Genomic DNA, 24,718 nt, shown 5'->3' on the forward strand with positions numbered 1-24,718 from the left:
GGGGGCGCCAGAGGCAGCCTGGAGCACATCCCTCCTCTGCCCCCAGGGCTTGGGGCCCCTCTGGGGTCCTGGCTGCAGATCCCTTATTTCCTAGTCTCACATCCTGTCTTTGGTTCCCTGCTTCGCCCCTGCCTCGCTTGCCACAATATATGGGCGCAACACAAATTAAAATTAACGAGGCAGTGTCCTTTTGGCTCCCACCCAACATTTGCTGGCTCTGTTCCCCCCACCCACCCCCAGCAATCTGTCCTCTCCCTGAGGCACAGCATCAAAGGAGCCAATTTTTGAGTATCCTGCTTCATAAGGAATCCTCTCTTGTTCCTGAGTCGGGGTCCCTGGGCATTTTATTCCGTTTCTTGGGGAGCCCTCCACCCCGGGCGCTGCCGTAAAAGCCGCCTCCCAAAGGGCCGTGTGCGGGGAGCTTCCTGGCGACAGGGCACGTGATACCTGAGGAAGGAGGGCTGCTCCCCTCCTCGGAAGGCCCCGGCTCTCGAAGCCGCCGCAAATCGCGTCCTGTGCGCTGGCAGCCCCCGTCCCCTGCCAGAAAAGAGTCACCAGCGCGAACGGTACCGGCAAACTCAGATTTTCAGATCCCCGAGTCAGCGAGTACGCACTGCTCATTCGGCGAGAGGGAGGAGAGGGAAGAAAAACACCTTCCCAGATCTTTATGAATTAAAGATGGGGAGCCCATCGGGCCATAGATGCAGCCATTTCTGCCTAATTTGCTGACGGAAATAGCCCCGCCTGTTTTGTTGGGGAGAGGGCTGTGTGGGGCAGGGTGACGGGACCCCGGCTGTCCCCGCTCAGCCGTTGCAATTATGAAATCATAACGACTACAATTTGCCGCTCAGGCTTGTCACTGGCTGGGAAGCCACAAGTGTCAACGTTGGGGGCTTCACTGTGTGTGTTCTGTGCTGGGGAGTCTTTTGCTTTCCTCGGGGGCCGAGGACCGGCCTGTGCCAGTCGGACGTGAACCCGTAGGTGTCCGTGTCCTCTGGACTCCGGAGGCTGAGTGGCCCCTCCCAGGCTCCGCCCACTCCGGGTGAGGAAGCGACGTTTCCTGGACGCCGTGTCCCCCCAAGGTCTCCCACGGACAAGGTCGCAGCCACGGCCATAACCGAGGACTCGAAAGGCCCCCGGGGTGCCCTCCACGAGGCCTCGCCGCCCCCCATTCGTCCTGCAAGTACAGATCATTATCAAGGCCGCTCGGCCTGGTACATTAATTTGGAAGCACGCAGGCCAGAGGGAGTGGCCGGTGAGCTGAAGGAACGGCCAGGCGAGCCGTGGCCGGACGCGTGTCCGCGTCTCACGTGGCCACGCGGTCGGACTCGTCTGGAACCTCTGGTTCTTGTTCCGCCAGCCCCTTCTCCGGAGGGCGCACGGCCGGCGTAAGGCACTCAACCCTGCCGGGCGAAAATGTGTTTCTCCATAAACAGTTTATTACAAAAGGGGGAAATAAGAAGAAGGATCAGGGTCTCCCTGTTCAGATAAGTGCCTTTTCACTCGGCTCTCCTGTCGGACACAAACCAGAAACTTCTGGTTTCTGACAAACCTGTCAACCCCCAACCCCACCTCTCCTTCTGAGCAAACATAGTGCCTTTTCCATCCGAGTGGCCCTGGGAGCCCAGAGCAATGGAAGCTTCCAGGAGCTGATTTCCGAAGTGAGAGCCCAGGTCACACTCGCCGGCCTTCGAGCCCCAGGCCTGGGGCAGGAGCCAGAAACCCGAGGCGGCCCCCGACCCCGCCCGCTGGGCTGGCGGCATTCACAGCGCACGTGATACACCCACAGACGGAGGCACAACCTTGACCTTGGCCCAGGAGACCGTGGTGCAGCGTGCTGGGCAGGTGGACACGCACCCTCTCACTGGGCGGGGCCTGGGAGCCTGGGGGATGCCCCAGGTGCCAGTCCCCCAGCCATCCCCCCACCCCGGGACCCCCTGGACCCAGGGTCGGCAACAGCAGGCCTGAGACTGGGGGTGGGGGGGGTGGCTTTGGAGGCCGTCGTCACGGGGACCGTTCGAAGACACCACCCCGTCTGCACACGCGTCCCTGATCTGCCCCGATGGCCACTCATGAGCTCTGGGTTGAGAATTCAGTCCCAACCGAGGGCCTGTCCCCGGGCGTTCTTTGCTGTTCTACAAATAAGTAGGTATGCAAGCAGGGTGGGATGGGGTAGAGGACGGAGGAGGCCAGACCCTGTCCCGGGCTGGCAGGCAACACTAGGCCCCATCAGGAGGAGAGCGGGGCAAGCCCCAGCTGAAGGCGGGGTCCGTTGTGGTCCCCTCGGACCATCCCTCTGGGCCAGGCCCCTCTGCACGGCGGGCGGGGGCCGGCCAGTCTGGGAGGTGGGAGTGGGCAGGTGGGCTTGCGCTCCCTCCGCCGGGCAGATTGGGGTCCCGGGCCCCTCCCGGTGCCTCGTTCCTGGGGCACCCGTCTGCGTGCCCGTCCGTCAGCGCCGCCTCCCCTCTGCCCTTTCCCACTGGGCGTGGACGGACGGCCGCGGCCTTCTCGCTGCCATCCCTGCCCTCCGCCTCGGGGTGCCCTCGGGCCCTCTGATTTCCCCCTGGCTCTCACAGATTCTGCCCGTGTCTGCACCCTCATTAATCAATGTCAAGCACGGCATCAGCAACAAGGCCCGCATTCTTCCGCGGCCCCCTCAGCCTCATACATCCCATTGTTCTAGGCCGATTCAGATGGCAAGAAAACAGCCCATGCAGCACATAAAAGAGATGAGACAAAAATGAAAAGAATCGAGGAGAGAAAAGAGGAGGCATTTTTCCCCCTGAAACACTCGAATAAATACTCGGCAATGATAATTTAAATTATTCATACATTTATGAAAACAGCCATTGAAAAGTGAAGTGTATGATGCTCTTTGTCTATTTTTCTTGTCTCTTGTTCGGGATTAATCTTTACTGTAATCCGGGCCGGCCGTGCCCCCCTCACAAAGGCCACACTCTCTTTCCATGGGAAAAATGTTTCCGCATATCCCAGTGAGAAGTCGAGGGGCGGGGGGGATATTTGTGCTGATGTGGCAATCGCGGGGCCCTCGCGACGCTGGACGGGCTGTGTCCAAATAGTGTCCGACGAACAAAAAGCACAGAGTGGTTCTCACGTCCGTGTCAGCGCCATGGGGCCGGGGAGCCTGGCGGCCGCACGGAGCATGCGTGCCGGCCCGTGCGGCCCCTGCCCCCCTCCACTCTCCACGTGACAGCCCGCGGGGAGGGCCACGACGCACGGACACGCTGCATCCCAGCGGCCGGTGGCTTCACGGGGGTCCTGTGCACCCCCCACCCCCCCGGGCCTTCTGGGTGGCCGTCACCTGCCAGACCCCGCCTAGAGGGGCAGACCCCCAGACCTGGAGGGGGAGCCATGAGCCACGCTGTCCTTGGGCCACATACGGCCTCATGCAGTGAAGGCCCAGGCCCAAACCTGAGGTCGGGGAACTGGAAATCATTCTCGGCATCACAAAGCCTGGGGCCACCGGCAGCCAGAGGACACAGGTTGCTCACGGTCCCTTCCCGGGGCCACCACTGCCTGCCACGGCACGAAGCCACCACCCCGGGGTCATGCCGCCTTCCTCCGTGCGGTCCCACTCCCAGCCCGGAGCCAGAAACGTCGAGTTTATGTAACACCCTCCCTCCAGTGCTTCCTGATCCAAGTTTTGGTGTTTTCAAAGCTCATTCCAACCCGGGTTAAAGAGGCCCAAAGTGGAATTCGCCCCCACGCGGGATTCCGCTAGGAAGCTGTGGTTTTCGCAGTGTGTGAGCTGTCCAGCAGCGATTTCTTTTCACTGGAAAGGACCCAGCATCACCTCGGCGTGGTGGCCGGCGTGCCAGATGGCCGGCACGGGCCTTTGAACTGGCGAGTGGGCGGGTGTAGCGACGGTGAGGCGTCCGAGGCTCAGGGACTATCTTGGTTCAGGCAGCCGGGCCCAGGCGTGAGGCCGCCCGCACCCGCGAGCCGCTCCCGTGGACGCTCCCAGGTCTGGAAAGGGACCGGGACGCCTGGGAACAGCCCTCCTGGTTGGATTTATGGCTCCTCCGGCTTGGGCCAGGTCAGGGAACCAGAGGAAAACCGCTCCTTTCGGCTCCTCGTTCGGGAGGAAAACGGATCCGCGGAGTGGCCAGGAGCACACACGAGCCACTGGGGGACTTGGCAGGGGTGCAGACGGCCGGGGCGGGGGGGACTCGGGGCCTCCCGGCACCGCGGCCGGGCAGTGACTTCCCAGAGCAAACCGTCGTCACCTGGCTCGCCGCTCCTCCTTCACCTACCCCTGTGCAGCTCAGCCCGGTCCTTCCCTGGTTGTCTTTCGAACCTGGGGGATGCCCTTGAGGGGGCACAGCCCGCTTCCCTCAAGTTCCCCCCAAGTCCCGGCCCGGAGTGGCTGCCTCGCCCCGTCTTCTGCCCAAGGGTGGGGGGCGCCGCTCACCCCCAGCACCGTCCCCCCAGACAAGGTGCGGGGCCCCTTGGCGACACAGCCCTGTCCCTCCCCGTCTCTCCCTCCCTCCTCTGCCACCGATGTTGGGGTCTGGGAAGGTGGCCAAATGCCACCGAGGACACCAGAGCAATAAATCATCCCCTGGTCCAACATCTGCAGGCCCCGGGGGCTAGCCCCTTGCCGCTGCGGACCCCCCCACCCCGGCCCCCTCTGACAAAACACCTATTGTCGTGGCGAGGGAAGAAGAGTCATTTCCACTTACAAAGGGCCTCTGAAGCCAAGTCGTGGACGCCAAAGGAGATGCCTGGCTCTCGGCGGGGAGCCTACAGCAACTCTTTCTTCCTCCCTGGTTCATACTTTTCCTCTCTCGTGGGGGTCCCCCAAAGCCTTTCATTCCGGCTTCATATTCACATAAAGACATCAAGAAAAAAAAAACCCCAGCAGAAAGAATTATTAAGCAGGGCTGTCAAATGCTTTATCAGAAAAGCAGGGAGGGGGAGCAGGGTAACCCTTTCTGCGCTGGCCTGGCTCCTGAGAGACCCCGGGCGTCCCGAGGGAGAGCCCGGGGCCACGGGGGAGCACGGGGGGGGGGGGGCGGGGGGGGGGCGGCCACGGTCAACGCCACGCACTCACGCGCACGCCCGCGGCGACGCTGGCACGGGCGTGCGGGCACAGGCATGCGTGCGTGTGTACGTGCACAGGTGGGTGCGCTCCGGCCTATTTACAAGCAGATTTCCAAATCGCTGCACTCCGTCTAAAGGTCCTGGCCCACTTTCCTCAGGGAGGGACACTCCGGGCCTTCCACGTGGTTCTTCCTTTGTTCCAATCAGCAGAAAACGCCTCACTCCCTTCCCCGCCCCGGCAGGCGCCTCTGCCCCCCGTTATCCAGGAGCGGGGGTCTTTCCCACCCTTGGAGGGGAGGGCTGGCTGAAACCAGCAGCCGCCTTGAGGCCGGAGGAAGTCCCTCCCAGGGCACACACGGGACGGGGCGAGGGTGGGTGACCCTCCGCCCACAGATTCAGGATTCACGTGACCCTGCTGGCTTTTCCAGAGAGAAGACGTGTCTGTGCTTGGGAGAGGTGTGGGCTGCCCTCGGCCATTAACCCCTGATTTTCTGCTCCCCTCCTCTCGGCAAAGGGCTGTCTCACCAGCTCGTCCCAGACGGTTTCGCCACCTGCCCGGTCCTGGTGGTTTTCCGAAGGTGCACGGTGGCTCTGGGAACCGCTCTCCCGGAGGAGGGGTCCCGGGCCTGGAGGGAGGCCGCGAGGGAGGGGCGCCCCCGGCACACTGCCACCAGGAAGCCCCTTAGACTTTGTGGCGAGGGGCACCCCAGGGTGGGGAGCGTCTCGGGATGCGTTTTCAACGCAGCCTCCCGGTGCACAGAAACCAAAAACCGCATGCCGACAAACGGCTCCCTCGGCAAACATTTTTATTTCCAATTAGCAAAAGAAAAATTGCTAATTTGCTGCAGTCGGGCCGGGCTGACGTCTCAATCTGCAGAGTGTCAGTGCCGTGAAAGAAAATGTTTCACACTGTGCCGGCGAGAGCGAGCCTCTCTAAAGAGGGTCAGGGCAGCGGGCCCAGAAACCAGATTGACTGGCCACAGTGCTAAATTACTCACACAAGACACACATTGTCTGCCCTGCCAGCTCCCGGAGGACCTGCTTTCTCTTTCTTTCCCCTCGGAGCTGGGGCGGGGGAAGGGGTCCGAGCGTGGGAGGAGAGGCCAGGGGCTGGCGTGCCTTTGGTAGGGGCAGGATCATCTTCGGGGAACGGAGAGAGGCAGAAGTTAATTATTACCCAGGGCTGTCTGCGGTGTTCGGGAACAGGACGATAAAATTCTCCCGGAGCCCGGCCGCAGCTTTGCACCCGGGAGATTCGGTTCAAGATAATGTCCCATGGGAGTTAATCACTGAACAGGCCCAGGAGAGGGCCGGCTCTGACGTTGCCTTTCAAGGCAGCCGTAACCAACCGCCGCGGCCCGTTACCGTCCAGCACCCTGGGCGGGTGCGTGAGCACGCATTGGGGGGGTATCACCTCCCCGCCGTGGGAGAGCCTTGGGTGGGTCCCCCCCAGAAAAGCCACGTCTCCTCTGGGCTTCAGGACCTCGGGATCCATAGGGTCAGGGTAGAATGAGGATCCAGCTGACGGCGGCTCCTCGGGGAAATAAGGAGGCAGTCACGCTGGCCACAGATGTTTGGCGCTGAGGTAATAATGAACGTCTCTCGAAACCCATTGACCACGTAACCTCAGACAATAAAAGCCTCCGGGTAGCTCTTGGAGGACAGGCTTGCCTACATCTCCAGACACGGGCCTCGTTTTGAGCAGACGGTCCTTCCGCGCCCACGGGAGCTGGGGGTGAAAGCGCTCTGTTCCCTGAGCTCAGCCCACGCCGCCTCCCCATCTGCAGGGCCTTCCTCCCCGCGTCGCTGTCGTTCTAGATCCTACCGTTCTCCCAGCCCGTGCAAACGGGGCTTCTTCCAGGAAGTGTCCTCGGGGCCGTGGAGCCGCAGGGGGCGTGTGCCGAGGCTGTGCTGTGACCTCTGCCTCCGGTCAGCTCATCGGGCGTTAGACCAGGTCACGCAGGGCCTGGAGCAGCTCGGCGAGCAGCCGGAGGGGGCCGAGAGAGCTGGGACCAGCTATAGGTCCCGGGACCCGGGCCTCAGGAGCACCTGGCCCGACCGTGCTTGGATCCTGCTGCCCACCTGGGCTGGTTCTCTGCCACCTGAGGGGCAGAGGTGCCCCCCGGAATGGTCTAGAAGAGGCCAGCCTCGGAAGTGGTTCTCGTCAGCGCCAGGCGAGGAGGCTGCTCAGTCCCCCGGTGGCCCCTGGGGCGTCCAGGACCAAGAGAGCTCTGTGACGCTGGCGATGGAAGGAGCTCCACGGAGGCCAGGCAAAGGGCAATGCCGAGCCAGAGGCAGTGTGGAGGCACGGGGGCCAAGGCTCCACCTGCGTGGGGAGGGGCCCTGCTCTCCTCCCCGAGGGACAGGCTGCCTGGGCAGGAAAGGGCAGCCGGCTCGGGATGACCGTCAGCACCCAGCAAAGCCGGCTCCCGTCAGCCTGCGGGCGCTCAGTGCCAGGACACTCGCCGTGCACGGTCGAGGCAGGCAGACCACGTGCGGGGACCGGGCAGCGCCCCAGCAGGGACGGTTAGGTGAAGGACTGTGGTCATCGGGCCAGGTCCAGCCCTGAAAGCCCGGCTGGCCACGGCTGATGTCTGCGTCGGACCCACCGTGCACAACTCTGGCACAGAAGGAGACACGGGAGAAAGTTCTGGCAGGCCCCGCCGCCTTTACCACGCTCCGGTCTGTAAGGAAACAGCCTCTAGGCTCAGGAAGCAGAGGCCTGGGCTCGGGTCCTCCAGGTTCTGGCGCACTGTAGCCTCAGACAAGGCACCTAACCTCTCTGAGCATCTGCCTCAAAGCGTGAGGGACAGGACCAACCCGGACCACGCACGTGGGACCTCACGGACAAGATGTGAACGGGTGCCAGGGTGTGTTGGCTTTGTGCAGACGAGGAAGGATGCTGAGTCCCCTGTCCCAAGCGGGCCCTGCCTGGGAGACGGTGTTTTCTCCAGTCGAAATAGAGTTAGGGCCAGGCCGTCAGTCATGGAAAAGTCTCCATCTGCCACACTCACAGCACCGCTCCCGAGGCACAGAGGTGCTCGCGGGTCCCCTTCCTGCCGGGCCCTGAGCTGTGCAGACCCTGTGCACGGGGGGGACACACGCATGCACACGAGTACACGTTTGTGTGCACACACATACACACTCGCGTGGACACACACGTACAAGCCCGCGTGGACACTCACACCTTCACACCCAGCGTGCACACTCACACGTACACACACTCGCGTGGACGCACACATGCACGCACCCACGTGAACATATACGTATATACCCAGCGTGCACACTCACACGTACACACACTCGCGTGGATGCACACATGCACGCACCCACATGGACGCACACGTGCACACACCCACCTGGACACACACGTACACACCCGGCGTGCACACTCACATGTACACACACTCGCGTGGATGCACACATGCACGCACCCACCTGGACACACACATACACACCCAGCGTGGACGCTCACACGTACACACCCAGCGTGCACACACACACGTACACACCCAGCGTGGACGCTCACATGCATGCACCCACATGGACACACACGTACACACCCAGCGTGGACACTCACATGCACACACCCAGTGTGCACGCTCACACGTACACGCCCGCCTGCACACTCACACGTACACACCCAGCGTGGATGCACACATGTACGCACCCACATGGACGCACACGTGCACACACCCACCTGGACACACACATACACACCCAGCGTGCACACTCACACGTACACACACTCGCGTGGATGCACACATGCACGCACCCACCTGGACACACACATACACACCCAGCGTGGACACTCACGTACACACACTCGCGTGGATGCTCACACGTACACACCCAGCGTGCACACACACACGTACACACCCAGCGTGGACGCTCACATGCACACACCCAGCGTGCACACTCACACGTACACGCCCACCTGCACACTCACATGTACACACCCAGCGTGGATGCACACATGCACGCACCCACCTGGACACACACATACACACCCAGCGTGGACGCTCACACGTACACACCCAGCGTGCACACTCACGTACACGCCGCGTGCACACTCACATGTACATACCCAGCGTGGATGCACACACGTACACGCACCCACCTGGACACACACATACACACCCAGCGTGGACACTCACACGTACACACACTCGCGTGGACGCACACAGGTACACACACCAGCGTGGACGTAGGCGCTTGTGCACACAGAACGCACGCCCTGTCACGCACACACACTCGCATGTGCGTGCAGGCACACATAAATTCCCTCTTCTCCCAGAGTCCCAGGCCCTGGAGACCCTCAGAGGTGACCTGCTGTGACGTAGGCTCAGGAAAAGCCCGAGAGGCTGGAATGTGGCACCAGAAGCCTCCGGAAGCTGGCTGGCCACGCTTCCGCTCCCTGCACCCCAGAACACGCACTGCTCCCCGACAGAGGCCCACAGACCCGGCGCCGGCACCGTGGGAGGGAAAGGAGGGCCGTCTCAGGGGCACTCACAGGGCTGGGCGTCCGTGGCAGGAGCCGTGACCTCGAGCGCGGGTCCCATCGGGCCCATCCCCCGACAAAGTAAATTGCCCAGAGGAAGAGACCTACCTGCCCCCACGCCTGCTGGCCCCTGCTCGGGAGGCCAGGCCCGGGATGTGCTTCCCTGGGCTCCTCCCCTTCCTGAGGACAAGCCTCTGCCCCTCCCCCATCAGCGCTTTGTCAGCAGTCGCTCCCTCCCGGCCGGGCTTCCGGTGGTGGCCCCTGTCGGGTCGTGCCCGTGGACAGCGCTGCCTCATGCCAGCGCCCCAGCTCCCGTGCTGGGCAGGGCCTGCTGCGTGCCCTGGCTGTCCTCCGGGTCACCGGGAGACTCCACCAACATTGAAGCCAGGGCCCGAACCCGTGACGGGTGGCGGGCCTGGACACCGGCATTTCGCAAGGCCTCCGGGCGTTTCCAACGTGCGGCCGGAGCCGGGGACGGGGACCGGAGCCCCACCCGCAGCCCCGTAGCCACACTCCGTTCTCTGTCTTTTCCGCGCACGCCTGCCCTCCCTCGGCCGATGGTTTCCACGCCCTGAAGTGTACGCATTTGCCCCCAAAGGGGACCGGGGAAAGTGTGCGGCCAGCTCGCCCTGCCACGCAGCCCCGGAAGGCCTGCTCCCAGCTCGGGGGCGGTCGGACGGGCAGACGGACGGCATGTGTGGGGCCTGTGTGGGGCGGCTGCCCGGGACCACCGGCCCAGGGGCGCACCGTGTCCTGGGAGTGAGCTGACACAGCCCAGATGACTCTCCCTGTCTCCACCGCCACCAAAATAAAGGCCTCTTTCTCCTGTTAGGGAATTATCACCTGGCTGTAGCCGGGGTAGAGCTAATCACGCCGCGGATTATGGAGCCGTATCGATCTTCGCGGTGAGCAAACACCGCCTGAGCCGAGCGCCTCTTATCTTCTGATACAAGAGGTGCTGATGAGCCGAAGTCCACCCTTTGTCCCAGCTCCGTCCCGGCCCCGTGGGGTGGCACTTCCCCCACAGCCGTGCCAGCACCGCACGTTTTGTTTTAAATGGTGACAAAAGGGAGAAAGACCTTCCGGCCATCAAGGTTCTCGGTATTCAATCCAGGGTAAATCCGCTTGGGTTTGGGTTGTTTTTTTTTTTTTCTCCCCCCCTTTAGATCAAATTGAACTCCTGCAAAGCTCGCTTTTCCCCTCTCGGGCCGCAAGGAAATACCCATCAATTTGAATATTTGGAGCACATAGAAATCATCACAACCTCAGCAGCAAATTTCTCAGTAAATCACGGACCTGGTGCCGCGTGTCACGTGGGCCCGGCGTCCGGCGCGCTCAGCCGTGGCCGTGGCCGCGGCCGCGGACCGTGCGACCGGAGGAAGGAGCCGACCCCGGCCTCGTGGCCCCGGGTTCCCTGTCGCGTCGCTTTTCTCAGCCCGTGAACAGATGAGAGAGAACGCCGGATTTCCAACCCCACCCCCTTTCGCAAATATTAAGATAAACGGTATCGCTTTCGAAAATTTAAAATATAATAGGAAATCCATTCTCCAATTCACCAATCAAGGGATTTGTCTTTCAGGGAAGCTCTTATGTCAGAGAGAGAGGCAGTAATACATCAGCCCGTTCTGCCCCTCAAATAGATAATCAATTTCCCTGAAAGCATCAATAATCAGAGTGGACATTTATGGCCCCTCGGATGGTTTATCTCTGGGGCTGGGGACGGCAGGGCCATGACGGATACCAAATCTGCCAGGGAACACAATTAAATGCTAGACGGATAAAGGATTTTATATTGTGCACAAAAAAAAGCAATCAAATTCATAATTGAACTCCATTGCATGAAATCAGGTAGAAATAAATATAACATCCTAAACACATCGCTGGAGTCCCCGTGTTATAGGTCAGGCAAGAGTGTTGCCAAGACTCCATTTTTTTATCCCCGTGGGGGCCTTCGCCTGCCCCTTTCCCGAGTGACCCAGGCTGCACGTGGCCCACGGTGGCCCCCTCCCCCCCGAACCTGCCCTTCTCTCGTGGGCAGAGCCTTGGCTCACCTAGCGCCTGCGTCAGCCAGGCCCCCGGGGACCGGGAGGCCGACGAGTGACGAGTTAAGCCTGCGGGTAGCTGGGCTCCGCAGGACTAGAGAGCGAGCTCGGCTGCCCTCCTGGGGAGGGAGCCCCTTACCACCGGGGCAAGCGGGGGCCCGCCTCGAGATGACCCTGAGCTGGCCCAGCAAGAATGCTGGGAGAGAAACTGTAAAATCACGACCTGGGGATTCTCGTCTCTGGAGAGTTTGCTCCTTGCCATCAGGCCATCAGGCACAGCATCTCAGGGGCTCTGGGCTCGGGGTGGGGTGCTGTGGGTCAGAGCAAAAAGCCGGTAAGGCCAAAGGGTAATCACTTCCGCAGCTGGTCCCTGGGTTTCCCCTGGGTGGGGGGAGAGTCGTGTGTTGGGGGGAACACCGTTAGTTGCTGGGGGGGAGTCGTGTGTCGGGGGGACACCGTTAGTTCTGGCGGGGGAGTAGCATGTGGGAGGGAACAACGTTAGTTCCTGGGGGGGGAGTCGTGTGTCGGGGGGACACCGTTAGTTCCTGGGGGGGGAGTTGTGTGTCGTGGGGACACCGTTAGTTCTGGCGGGGGAGTAGCATGTGGGAGGGAACAACGTTAGTTCCTGGGGGGGCAGTTGTGTGTCGGGGGGACACCATTAGTTCCTGGGGGGGGAGTTGTGTGTGTGGGGGGACACTGTTAGTTCCTGGGGGGGGAGTCGTGTGTCGTGGGGACATTGTTAGTTCTGGGGGGGGAGTAGCATGTGGGAGGGAGCAACGTTAGTTCCTGGGGGGGGGGAGTTGTGTGTCGTGGGGACACCATTAGTTCCTGGGGGGGAGTCGTGTGTCGTGGGGACATCGTTAGTTCTGGGGGGGGAGTTGTGTGTCGTGGGGACACCATTAGTTCCTGGGGGAGAGTCATGTGTCCTGGGGACATCGTTAGTTCTGGGGGGGGAGTTGTGTTGGGGGACACCGTTCGGTCCCGTGCAGGTCTGCGTGGGCTAGGTGAACCTGATTTTCCAAAGAGCCTTGAAAAATGTTAGCGTTTAAGGTCACATACACTTGGCAAAATATGGCTTTTAGTTTGGAAGGGAAAAAGGCATAAAGGGCATTTTGGACACAAAATAGCTCTTTAAAACAGCATTTTGATGAGTTAAGTATAAATAAATCAGAAACACACGGGTTTCATTTCCTTTAAAATACCCGCGGGCTCAAACACTAGCGGGAAAAGTGCCTGGCAAACGGTGGTTTGGGATTTTGACAAACCCAGATATTTTGAAGAGGTTTCTGAAATGTTTGCAGCCAGGGTCTCCTCGCCCATCCCGCCTCCCGTGAGCACTGCGCGGGCTCCTCCCGTCTGCCCCGGCCGATGGGCACGCGCACGCACGGGGAGAATCAGGAAAGACGATGCTTTCAGGCGTACGGATCTGAACTTTCCTTTGACACGGAACGGAAAAAACAAAGCAAAACAAAACAAAACAATGAGAATCCTACTCGAAGGAGGCGAAAAAAGGCTGCGTCCAAAATGGGCGCCGGAACAAAGTCGGCATCTGGACTCAAAGCGGGAAACCCAGGCGCGCCCCCCGAAGTGTCTGATCGCCGAGGACAGGCTCCCAGAGCACAGACAAGCCCCAGGGACAGCCAGACGTGTGGGCAGGGCGCAGACACGGCCATTGACCCTCAAGGGCCACCTTTTTCCCTCTGGAGGAGCCGAGCGCATTTGGTGGGGGTGATTCTCCCGCGTCCATGCCGCAGGGGTGATAGCCGTAACCAGCCTGGGTCCCTGCGGTGGCCCCTTCCAGGACAAGGCTTGGCCTGCGGAGTGGGGACAGTGCCAGGCGGGTGGGCAGGTTCAAGGACGTGTCGTGAAACGGCGGCTCCCTCCTTCAGGCGGTTCAGGTGCTAGGAACCAGGGCCAGACGGCCTTCCTTCCCGTCCAGAACCAGGGACGGCTGGCAGGGGGTCGTCGGGGGAACCCCCGTTCCGAGTGTGCTAAGCCTCCTGATGAACAAAATACATACAAATAAAGCTAAACAAAAGCTCTTGAGTTTTGCTGACCCAAAAAGCAGGGGGAGGGGGTGGGCTGAGACTCACAGAGCATAGTCCGCGGCTTCATAGGCCAGTAGGACTGTCCCGCGGGCAGAGCAGAAGGGCCCCAGTCACGTCGTGCTGCGGTCACTTCCAACACGGGCTCTCCCGGCGGACGTCCCGCAGCCCGATCATTCCGACGAGGCCGCAGCCGGCTCTGGGGGTGGATGCGCTGTGCACACACGCGGCCCGCAGCCCGAAGGTCTTATCTAGAACATCTGGCCCCGTGGAGGCCGTCTTCGCGTCTCCGAAACCTAACTGCTCGCTCGGAGACGTAAACAGAGAAGCTGCCTGGAGGAGGACCGCCCTGAGACATCTTTCCCCACAATGTTCCTTTTGGCGTCCGATTAGAAAAAAAAACTTGCAATCAATCCTCAAAGTTGGATTTTTTTGATTTTCTGCAGAATCGGGCTCGGAGTGTTTAATAGCCAGGTTCCTCACTGCTTGGCCTCTCAGTTTATAATAAAAATAAACATCTCCCGTCCTGATGCAGCAGGCCAGGCCAGCAGCAGAGAGGAGCAGCGCGGGTGCACTTGAACTCCACACACGCGAACCTCGGCGCCCGCGCAGAGCCAGGTCCCGGGCGGGACCCCAGGGATGGAGTGTGTCCCCCGCTGATCGGTGAGCACTTCACTTAATTGCGTGGTGCTGCTCCAATCATAGGCCAATGCCTTTCTCTTTAAGACCGAGACGGGACAAAGCCTCAAATTACTAATTACGCGAATGCAGTGTCTTTTGCTAATTGGATCGGTTAACGTCGGTTAATAAGGCACTTTAAGGACAGGGATGTGGTATGAAGGAGGCAATTCATACGTTTCATAATAGGCTAATAACTGTCAGTGATGAGTAATCAGCCACGGTCGCATGTGCCCACCGACCGACCCACCGTCGGACTGTCTCTCCAGGTCTTGGGACGCCTGCGACAAACTCCGTCCCGGGAGCGCACGGGGCCGTGAGGCCTGCAGCCCCGCGAGGGCTCGGCGGTGCATGGGGACCACAGCCCCGGCGGCTGCCTGCACAGCCTGCCCGCCAAAGACAGAGCGAAGCCCCGTTATGGCCATTATTTATGAAGGAGCCTCTGGTTAAGCGGTCAGGAAGGGGAACCGGAGTCCCGCGTCCTTGTCCTGAGGCCAGAGGCTTGGCTGTTTTACTCAGTGACCCTGGGCAAGCTCCTTGACCTTTGCCGGCCCCAGTCAACTCAGCTGGAAAATTGGGTAAAAAGATTGTGGTGGCTTTCAGGCGTGAGCTGCTGAGCAGAGGTGCTCGGGGAGGCAGGACTGCGACAGCGCGGAGCTCAGGGACGGACCGTGACGGGGTCTGCCGCTCACTCTCATCGGCCGACGCCGAAAGGAGAACGGGACCCGTGGGCCCAAAAGTGGGCCCTGGACACTGGATCGGGGCCCAGCTCTGGGAGCGGCTTGGTGACGGCAACGGCCAAATCCCCTCGCGGGCCGCGGAAAGCCTCCTGCGGGCGGCTGTGTCCCGAGCTCTGGCTCCCGGGGGGGCTCTGAGCGCAGGTGCTGGTCTGGGGCCTCCTGCACTCCTCCTCCGGTTCTGTTTTGAGATGTGGCCTCTTGGCTACATCTGAGTTTTACAGTTTTAGTCCAATAAACCTTTTTCCATTAGGGGAAAACAAGACAAAAAAAAGAATCTCCCGCCAGGAGGCCGCCCCCGTGCCGGTGACGCTGGTCCGATCTGAGGACGTCCCTCCTCGAAGGAGAGCCCGGGGGAGGCCCTGTCCACGGCCACATGCACCGCCCCGGGGGACAGAAGCACAGAGTCTCCAGGGAAGGGAGGAAAACCCATGAAGGTCCACGAATATGTTTGCCTTCGGAAACAAAACGTCTCAAGTGTGCAGTGGGGGACGGGCCCCCCAAATCTTCTGCTTTAACCTGCAACCCCCGGGCAGCCCCCACTGACAGGGTTCTACGGCGGATGCTTGAACCACAGGGGCTTGGCGGGCCCGCTCATACGCGGGTTTTTTCCTCATTCAAGGCAGTGCGTTACGGTATTTCCTCTTCCCTGTGATTCCCTTAGTATCGTTTTCTTTCCTCTAGCGGACCTTATCGTAAGATCGTACGACATGACACACGTAACACGCAAGCTCTGTGCAAACCGACTGTTTCGGTGACCGGTAGGGCTTCCGTCAACAGCAGGCTGTTAGTTAAGTTTGGGGAGGGGTCGAAAGTTATACTCAGCTTTTCGGGGGGCCGGCGCTCCCAAACCGCGTGTTTCTGAAGGGTCACTGTGTCCGTTACGCACACAAATGTGCCGTCATGAAGCCCGCGAGCCCAAGCGCAACACCCCACACCGGAGGTCAGAGAAGGGACCTTTCGTACCTCCCTGGACGGCCGTCCGTTTCTGCGGGCAAAAGGGACGCTGTGGCAGCCGCCCGGGAAGAGGGGTCGTGGCCCAGCCGAGACGAGAGTCCAGGCAAAGGGTCAGCCAGAACGGGGGTCTTGTCTTGCTCCGCCTTCCCAGGGGCTTGTTCCAGAAGCTGGCCTGGGGAGGGAATGGCGGGGCAAGCTGAGGCCGGCTGGGAGTCCAGGTGAGCGGTGTCCTTAGCGAAGCGTGGCGTCTTTGCCCAGGAGCCCGCCCACCCGGAACGCCGTCCCACGCCCCCACCACGGCCCAGGGAGCCGCGTGCACTCTGTGCTCCACTGTCCCCCCTGAGCTAATGGGGGTCACCTTCCTGAGTGCACCCCGCACACAGACGGTGACCTCGTCACATTAAACCGACAGGCGCACACGCAGCCAGCGAGCATCCAGGGGCCATCCACGCCCATCGGGGCTGCCGGGCTGCGGCAATCGCGTCCAGGCCGGCAGGCGCTCTTGCCGTGGTCTCCGGGCTCATCCGAGCGCCTTCCCGTCCAGATGCCTCCAGGGTCTGTGAACTCAGTGGCTTGTTCCAGCTGCAGGGAAACCAGGACCACGGAGAGGAAGGAGGGAGGTGTGCACACTTTTCCTGGACGCAGGCCCCAGGACGGCGGTGGGGTTCAGAGCCGGTTCTCAGAACCGGGCAGGGTTCTCCTCTTCCTCGGACCCCAGGACCTGCACACGTGCTGGCCACCTTTGCAGAGCAGGGCAAGGCGACGTGGGAGAAGACTGCACAGTGTGCAGGGGTGCGGGGGAAAAGCAGGGGCTTTGGCCTCTGTCTTTGGCCGGTACTCACCCTGCAGGTGCCTGTGAGGTAGGTGTTGCTGTGGTTGAGGCGGGACAGGCAGCGGTTGGGGCCACAGGGTAACCCCCCCAGCCCACATCATCATGAAGTGAAATCGCCAGAGGACAGTTTGGGGGCCCGAGCTCCATAGCTGAGGATCCCCACCCAGACAGCTGCCTCCATCGACACCTGCCGTGTGGTTCCTAATGTTCCAGCCGCTCTCTGGAAGGCGGTTTCAAGGCCACTCTCCAGAAGGCAGTTTCGAGGCTGCCAATTACAAGAGCCTTCCAGGTCCCCAGATGTTACGAGGACACCCCCCCCCCCACCCCGAGGCATCTGGGGATGAGGATGCGCCCCTGCCCCCGGAAGGGACCGTACCGCATCTCAGGGGAGGCCGAACACCCAGCGGAGCCCAGAGGCTGGAGGCAGAAACTCCAAGTGGCGGCTTGAGCCTCGCTTCGCGCCAACTTTGAGAGCCTCTCCTTGTCGGAAAACAGGCAGGGACACAAAGAAAGAAAGGGAAACGAACAGAACAGCTTCAGACTGCGTCCGATTTCACACCGACTTTCCCTGGTGGGAGGCTACAGCTGAGAATGCGCTCCCCGCGGTCCCCAGGCCGCGCGGCCGCAGCTGTCGGCAGGATCAGGTGTTCTTGGGAACTCTGCCTGCCAGGCTCGCTGGCCACCCCTCTCCCACCTGCCTGGAGGGTCCCCTCGTGGTGGCCGCAGACCTGGGGCATCGGAACTGAAAAACCTACAACGTTTCTTCCGCGTGGAGTCCTGCCTCGATGCTGGGCGTCCTCCACCTTGGGACAGGAGGGCGGCCTCTGCCCGTGCAAGCCTCTCGTTCCCACAGAATGTTCGGGAAGCCTTGTGCGTGCATCTGCGGCTCGCAGCTGGATGGGAGAGCTCCCATCTCTGTCCTCTGGGAAGCTGCGTCTGCCGCAGGCCCGGGGTCGGCGCACTTCTGTAAAAGGCCAGATGGGGCTCCGAGCCCGGGTTCTCCGTGCCGCTCCTGGGGCATCGCCCCGCTCCGCGAAGGTTCCGGAAGGGAGAGGGTGAGGCTGACGCTCCATGTTAGCCAGAAGCCCTCGAGGGCCCCAGGGTGGGAAGCAGTCCTCCAGGATTCCCCGTGGGCACCTCCGACCCCCGACCCTGAGCTGGAAATGGAGGAGGCTGGAGCCTTGCTGGTTCCACCTGCCCCCCCCCCCGCACCCTCCCCAGCAAACCTGGCCGCGGGGTTCCCGGCCTCGGGGGACAGTCGCGCGGATGCCGCTGGATTCTGAGCGCTGCCCATTTTTCACAGCGGATCAGCGCCGAGTTCCCCCACACAGCTGCTGCTGTAATTGGGTCCCGTTAGGAAGTGTGCGGTCTCGTCCGGTGGCCCTCTGCCTCCCCCGCTCCCACGCACGGGGGTCTCGAGTCAGCCCGGCAGCTGTGACCAAACACCCGGGCGCTCGGGGCTCTGCCGCGAGGCCTCCTCCCCACGGATCGGGAACATTCTTTGTGGGAGACAAAGTCCAGCTCCTTTGCGTCACGCCCCCTCCCTGCCCCCAGCCCCCCACCGGGTCTCCGAATGGAGCCCGTCTTGAGGCCGTGTGACCCAGCGACTCAGCGCGCGGCCCGAATCTCAGCCACTCGTCAGCTGTGCCACGCCCTTCCGGCCACTCCGTCTCCCTGAGCTCAGTGTTCCCAGGGGCGGGTGGGGGACCCGAGAGGATTCTCGGGGGCGGGAAGGTCAGGAGTGCAGACCTTTGTCTTTCTGGTTTCACCGCCTTGCAAGGGTGCAGAATCCGACGGTGAGAGAGGGTCCACAATATTTGCCGACTGGATAGATGGGATAATTAAACAGCAAGGACGTGAGGCCAGAATTTGATGGGGGGAGAGGCCTTTTGTCCCCCACGTCGTCACCCGAAGGGAGGGTGACAAGTGGTGGCTGTGAGTTCGTGCTCTGTCCTTCCGCAATCCCCGAGAAGCTCTGTCTGCCCCCATTTTTATGGGAATTGGAATTCAGTTCTGCTTTGAAATGTGGCGTGGTGATCTGGAGTCTCCCACCTTCCGATGATGAGAGCTTACCCCAAACCCCGGAGGGGTGGGAACTCCTAGCCCATGAGGAGCCTGAGTCCTGGGGGGTCCCCTGGGGAAGGGGCAAGTTCAGCATCGGCCCAGCCCATCCCCCTGGACCTTGCGGCTTGGGGCTTCCCCCCTAGCGTGTCTGGGCAGCCCTCGCCTGGAGATCTGTGACCCCTTCACACTCACGTGTGATTATTAAGGATAATCTTAAGAAACACATTATCAGTAGGCAGGGTCAAGGTGAAGTGCGTTGATACGATTCTGTCGATACCCAGGCTGTTTCTGTAACTAAAGAGGGTTGAGGATAGGAGACAAATGTGCAGATAGAACCAATAACTCACTCTGTGATTTATTTTCCCCCTTGGGAGGCACTGAGGTGCCAAGTCCCCGGAGGGCTGCCCCGGAGTCCCCGAGGCGGCTTCTCGGACGGGCTGTCACAGAGCGTCCAGACGCAGCCCCGCCTGTTCCCTGGGGGGACACTGCCTGGCACCCAGCTCAGCACAGACGTGCACAGGGCTGTCAGTGAGTGCCTTCCGGAGCAAGGCGAGGCCGGCCCATGGGGGCCTCGGAGGACAAGTGTTCCAGACCTGCGTTGGGAGAGTCCCCTCGGGCTTGCTGTCCACAGAGCTGAGTGTTGATTTAAGGAAATGGAGAAATTAGCCCCAAAAGCACGTTGTGCCCTGTATGCGCCGACACTCACCACGGACAAACACAATGTTTGTGGGCTGCCCGGCACATGAAAGAACGTTCTAGAATATCTGGCCGGGCTATGTTAAGTGTCTGAGTGGCTGCTAAAGAATGGGGACAGGCACCTGTTAGCCCCCCCCCACCCCGCTTTATTTGTCTTGGCAAAGCCCGGAGCCCTCAGCTCTTTGAAGCTCTTGGAAATGCTCGCATTAGGCATTTTCGTTAATTTATCTCCATGTACCGGGGGTGTGTCAGACTCCCAGATGACCTAGGCCTGTGTGTGATAGTTGTGTGGGTTTTCTCTTTAGGGATCTTATCCCTCATACATACCTGCCTTCTGGGAGGGGGGCCTCCTGTGGGTCAAGCCTCGGTGGCTCTCCTCCTGCAGAGTGACCAAATGAGGGTCTCCTGGGACGGCGGCCTTTCGGTGCTCCGCCCCAGACAGTCCCGGGCAATGGGACGCTGGTCCCCCTGCGTCGGGGGCTGATGGACGCAGAGAGGCTGCCCCCTGGTATCGGGGCCTGGGAGGACCGCCTCCAGCCGGCATGGCTCAGATCCACCGGGGCCCCCTCCTGTCCTCCACCTGGACATCAAAGGGGCTGTGCTCTGTGCCCCTCGGACCTTGCTGTCTGATGGCCAGGCACCTGCCCAGACGCCCAGCCTAGCAAGGTGAGACCCCCGCTCCTACATGGCACAGCTTCTAGGATACCTGTATAGGCACCCAGCCCCCAAGATCACAGAGAATTGCCCTGGGCATGGGGTCCGGGCCCCCCGCAGCGGGGATGACCTGGCTGCCCCCTCCCACCATCGGGCTGGCACTGGGGAGAGTGCCCGGGACAGCGTTTCGGTGAGCCCTCCACGAAGGGTTCCCACATTCACTCACCTGCTCACCTCTATTGGGTCTGGGTTCTGCAGCTGTTTCTGCTCCGGGACAACCACACTGGGGTCTCAGACCCCGCCCTTGACCTTAGCACCCACCTGATCCAGGGGGAGCAGGCAGACAGGGCAGCCAGTCGGGGAGATTTTGAGACCCGCACGTTCCCTTCTGAGTGCGCTCAGAGGGGCTGAGAAACATTCAGAGCGACGGAGGACAGTGAGTGAGGCCACCGGGGGCCCCGGAGAAGCACCCACTTTCCGCAGCACAGGGGTGTGCGGTCTCCTCCGTCAGCCCCGCCCCCCAGGTCCCCCTCTGCAGGGTCCGGGACCTCCCAAATCCACACGGCTCCTTCCAGCTCGTGGCTTTTCTCCTCTTGAACCCGAGCGCTCGGAAGGAAGCCCGGGCGCCAGCTCCAGGAACCAGCAGCCCTGCGGAACTTTCTCCCCGTTTCCGGGGCGTGCGTGTCCAGTTCCTGGGCTTGGCTGTCGCTCGGCTCCTGGACGTGCCAGAGCTTCCCTTTCTGACGGCGGAAGTTATGACTTGTCATGAGTCATTGATTGGAAGTGCCACGCGTCCCCGGCTCTCGTGATTTACGTGCTCTTCCTCTGGGGACATCAATCTTCCGGAAGCAGGAGGAGGAAGCTGTCCGCCAGGGGCCAGGTGCAGTGCTGGGCACACGTCTCCTCAGGACAAGGGCCTGAGGAGGCCGCCCCGGGCCTGAACCTCAGCTCACAGCCCAGCAGAGAAGGGGCTCAGAACCTGATATTCCCGTGGGGTCGGCGGCCTCATCCGGCCTGGTCAGCGTGGTCAGCACCCCGGCCAGGGCGCCCTCACTGGCCTGTGCCACCAGCAAATCCTCTCCGCTCCCAGAGCCCAGCCTGGCATAAAGCCGCAGCCAGGAAAGAAGGAAGGGGGCCTGTGGTGTGGGAGCCCAGAGTCCCGTCCCGCTCGCTCCAAAACGAGCCGCTTCTGCAGGGAGGGGGGCGGGGGGTGGCGGCCCGAGATCTGAGCTGCCCCGGGTACTGCGAGCGTCACTTCTGGGAGGAGCCTCGGGCTTGGCCTCACGGGCAATTCAGACCCTTGGGCGGAAAGGCCCAAGTGCTCCAGAGGTTGGGGTGTGCTGAGCTGGGGGTCCCCTGTACCCTCTCATCTCTGAGCTTTTGTGGGAGGGTCGGTCCAGAGAGAGAGGGAGCCCCTGCAGACGCCACAGCCCCCAGGGGAGGTGGTCAGCCCGAGGCCTGCCCCCAGCTCTGCCCGTGTCCCCGTGGCATTAGATGCAGCGGACAAAGCAAATCCTAGCTGGGGCAGGCCAGCGGCTGGCGGGAGTGAGGGGCAGGAGCCGTCACCCAGGGGCCTCTGTGGTTCTGGGCCACAGACCTGCTGTCCGCTCGGGGAGCGTGTGCACTGAGGTCAGCCAGGGAGCTGAACTGTTAACAAGGTGGCTTTGGGGGCGGAAGGGAGTGGGGGCTGGGCTGGTGGCATCGCCTTTCTTTCTCTGGGTCCTTTATTGGGAAGACGGGCGGTTGAAGGGCTGCGTCTCTGTCTGGGAGACCTGGGAGCGGAGGCCGGGCCGGTCCACAGCCGTGCTGCCTTCTGTCTTCCTTCGCCCCGTCCCGCCCTCCGGCTGGGCCCTGTCCCACGGGCCCCCGTCACCTGGATCTTGACGGCCCGGGCTCACATCCCTGTGCGGATGCGGGACGATGCGGGACGATGCGGGACGATGGCTCTGCCTCTGAGCTTCCCCCTCCCTTTCACGGAGAGACGACAGCCCTTCCTGAGACGGCTGCTCCCCATCTTAATGTGTCACGTGAGACAGGTGTGCCGCCCGGCCCCGCCAGCCCTGGGTCCTCCTCTGTCCCCCTGTTGTCGTCCAGGCAGCCCCCGGTGGGTCCGTAGCTACTGGTGGGAACCAGGGGGCCCAGAAGCCTGAGCGCTGGCTGCCGGGAGCCCAGCGTGGCAGGGCCACCTGCGGTGAACGGGGAAGACGCCCTGAGAGCAACTCAGAGCAGGCGTGCGGACTGCGGTCATGCAGGGACGGGGGGGCTGCGGTCACGGAGGGACGGTGGGGACTGCGGTCACGCAGGGACGGGGGGATTGCGGTTATGGAGGGACAGAGGGGACTGCGGTCAAGGAGGGATGGGGGACTGCGGTCACGCAGGGACAGGGGTCGTACAGGGATGGGGGGGTTGCGGTCACACAAGGACGGTGGGACTGAGGTCAAGCAGGGACGGGGAGGCTATGGTCACACAGGGACGTGGGGGCTGCAGTCATGGAGGGATGGGGGGGACTGTGGTCATGGAGGGATGGGGGGACTGTGGTCACGGAGGGACGGGGGGACTGCGGTCACGCAGGGACGGAGGGATTGAGGTTATGGAGGGACAGAGGGGACTGCAGTCAAGGAGGGAAGGGGGACTGCGGTCACGCAAGGACAGGGGATGCTGCGGTCACGGAGGGATGGGGGGGTTGTGGTCATGGAGGGACAAGGGGAACTGTGGTCACGCAGGGATGGGGGCCTGTGGTCACGGAGGGACGGGGAGGTTGTGGTCATGGAGGGACGGGGGGACTGTGGTCACGCAGGGATGGGGGGACTGCGGTCACGCAGGGATGGGGGGACTGCGGTCATGCAGGGATGGGGGGACTGCGGTCACGCAGGGACGGGGGGTTGTGGTCATGGCAGGACGAGGGGGTTGTGATCATGGAGGGACGGGGGTTTGTGGTCATGCAGGGACGGGGGGTGCGGTCATGGAGGGATGGGGGGACTGCAGTCACGAAGGGACGGGAGGTTGCAGTCACGCAGGGATGGGGGGGCTGCGGTCACGCAGGGACGGGGGGTTGTGGTCATGGCAGGACGAGGGGGTTGTGATCATGGAGGGACGGGGGTTTGTGGTCATGCAGGGACGGGGGGTGCGGTCATGGAGGGATGGGGGGACTGCAGTCACGAAGGGACGGGAGGTTGCAGTCACGCAGGGATGGGGGGGCTGCGGTCACGCAGGGACGGGGGGATTGTGGTTATGGAGGGACAGAGGACTGCGGTCACGCAGGGAAGGGGGGATTGTGGTTATGGAGGGACAGGGGACTGCGGTCACGCAGGGACAGGGGGCCTGCGGTGATGGAGGGACGGGGGGTTGTGGTCATGAAGGGATGGGGTGTTGTGGTCACGGAGGGACGGGGGGGGGTGCGGTCACACAGGGACAGGGGGTTGCGGTCATGGCAGGACGGGGGTTTGTGGTCATGCAGGGACGGGGGGTGCGGTCATGGAGGGACCGGGGGGCTACAGTCATGGAGGGACGGGGTGACTGCAGTCACGCAGGGACGGGAGGTTGCGGTCACGCAGGGACGGGGGGACTGCGGTCACGCAGGGACAGGGGGACTGCAGTCATGGAGGGACGGGGGGGCTGCGGTCACGCAGGGACGTAGGGGTCAATATGAGGCTGTGCCCTGCAGCCCCTCCTTCCTCCCCTGCTCCCTGCCCTGCTCCCATCTGTCCAGATTCGCACTCGAGGACACACACCGCGAGCCCCCGGGGCCTTTCCAAGCCTGCCCCCCCCCCGCCACTTTCTGGGGGTGCTCAGTTCCCGTGCCTTCCCTTCCTCTGCCTCCTCCACCCCCCCCACTTGCAGCCCGGGATTCCTGCTCCCAGAAGGGCCGTGCGCACTCACTCCTGGTTCTCAGCGGGAGACTGGGGGGGGGGGGGTCAGGGGGGGCTTCCATTTCCTAACACCTGTGCTGTTGTTGAGGGAGGGGTCCGTTTTGTTCATTGCCCCCAAGTGGCTAATCCCGGACTCAATTTTAATGCCTCTGAGGCGCCTTTCACGGTGCAGTGTAGACAAAAGGTGCTCCTTTTGAAACCAGGCTCTGAGTCCTGCCCTCAGGGGACCTCGGAGGCGCGGACGGGACCAGAAGCTGGCGAGGGGAAGATTCAGGGCCAGGGGATCCATGCGTTCTGCAGGAAGGAAGGTGCGGGCCCCAGACGGGCAGGCCAGGGGGTCCCGGCAGAGGGCACGTGCCCAGGACGGGATGGTGCCAGCGAACAGCGTGTTCTCGGCACGTCTGAAAACAGGCGAGCCGTGCCCAGAGATTCCGGGTCTGTGCAAGGCCGCGCTGGCCAGGAACCGTGGTCCGCCCATCGTCAGCTCCTGGGGCCAGAGCGAAGCCGCGGGCCCCCGCCACCCTCCCCAGGGGTCAAGCGCGAACGCCCCACGCCCAGACCCGAGGTTCGGACGGGCGC

At 62.3% G+C, this 24,718-nt stretch overlaps 1 protein-coding gene across 5 annotated transcripts in view; it reads left to right on the forward strand.

Annotated features, from left to right (window-relative positions):
- PRDM16 (PR/SET domain 16) overlaps positions 1-24,718 on the forward strand; it is a 315,820-nt gene that overhangs the window by 121,895 nt on the left and 169,207 nt on the right. The gene's annotated exons all lie outside the window — the stretch shown is intronic.

The sequence above is a fragment of the Leopardus geoffroyi genome, chromosome C1, assembly GCF_018350155.1.
Source record: "Leopardus geoffroyi isolate Oge1 chromosome C1, O.geoffroyi_Oge1_pat1.0, whole genome shotgun sequence".
NCBI classification, from domain to species: Eukaryota; Metazoa; Chordata; class Mammalia; order Carnivora; family Felidae; genus Leopardus; species Leopardus geoffroyi.